The sequence below is a fragment of the Heterodontus francisci genome, chromosome 34 (assembly GCF_036365525.1).
Source record: "Heterodontus francisci isolate sHetFra1 chromosome 34, sHetFra1.hap1, whole genome shotgun sequence".
NCBI lineage: Eukaryota > Metazoa > Chordata > Chondrichthyes > Heterodontiformes > Heterodontidae > Heterodontus > Heterodontus francisci.
Genome location: NC_090404.1, coordinates 24,991,064 through 24,992,135, shown reverse-complemented (window position 1 = coordinate 24,992,135; position 1,072 = coordinate 24,991,064). Strand labels below are relative to the sequence as shown.

The following is a 1,072-nucleotide window of genomic DNA, read 5'->3' as shown; positions in this document are numbered from 1 at the left end:
ATCGACTGAGTGTGAGGGAGGACTAAAGAGAGACAGACACACATGGAGTGAAACACACAGACATATCCAGCGAGAGTGAGGGAGGCCTAAAGAGAGACAGACACACATCGAGTGAAAGACACAGACATAGACACCGACAGTGAGGGAGGCCGAAAGGCAGACAGACAGCAGGAGAGAGAGGGTCACTAATTTGGAAAATCTTTGCTCAATTTCTAACGGGAAATTTTGTGAATGCTTTCTTGTCCATGAAAATGAGCAAACCCTGGAGGAGTTGAAAGGTGCAGCATTTTATTATCTGTAATTGAGAATTGGTTCTGCAGGGACCTGGTTAAAAATTGAAATGATCAGAAAGGTGGCCAGCCGGACCTGAGCACTTACACAGAATTCACAACAGATTGTTAAGGTTATCATCTTAACCTTACTCGGCTACAACTGCAGAAAATAAAACATTATTCCTGATAAATGGAGTTCGGCCATAAAAGAAGCAGCAAAGTTAAAAATAAGTCACCCAACTTGGGGCGAAACTTAGTAAAAAAAAAAGCAAAAATGCCGTGGTGACTGTAAATCTGAAATAAAAGGAGAAAAACAAACAAAAGTAACACCCACTTTCTAAATCTTTACCCTGTAAAATGCTTTCATTTATTTCAAAGCTGACTCTTCTGCATCTGAAAATGAGCACAATAGGATTTGTGTTTTTCTTTTCTTGTCCGTCAGGTTTGTAATTCAATTTGTATTGGATATTGGAGAGAATCTCAGATCAAAATGAGGGCACAAAGTAGGTATAATATTAAAACCCAGAACAAGTCCTCAGTGAAATGGATTGCAATGTTTGTGAGGAGATGCAGCGAAGAACTGGAAGATGGGAATGATGTAATCGATGATTGAGTGGAATGCACTGCACCCTTGGGGTTTTGTTGATCGACTAAACTTCTGCTTCTTGGAACACAGAACAAGCTGAGAAACCCAATAGCTGTAGTAAGAGAGCCCAAACCTGTGGTTGCCTGGCTAGCTCAGTCGGTAGAGCATGAGACTCTTAATCTCAGGGTCGTGGGTTCGAGCCCCACGCTGGGCT

The 1,072-nt window shown here is 41.8% G+C and overlaps 1 non-coding gene across 1 annotated transcript; it reads left to right on the top strand.

The window, feature by feature from the left end:
* The first annotated feature begins 999 nt into the window (after positions 1-999).
* On the top strand, positions 1,000-1,072 carry trnak-cuu (transfer RNA lysine (anticodon CUU)). The gene has a single exon. It is a non-coding gene; the product is annotated as a tRNA-Lys (tRNA).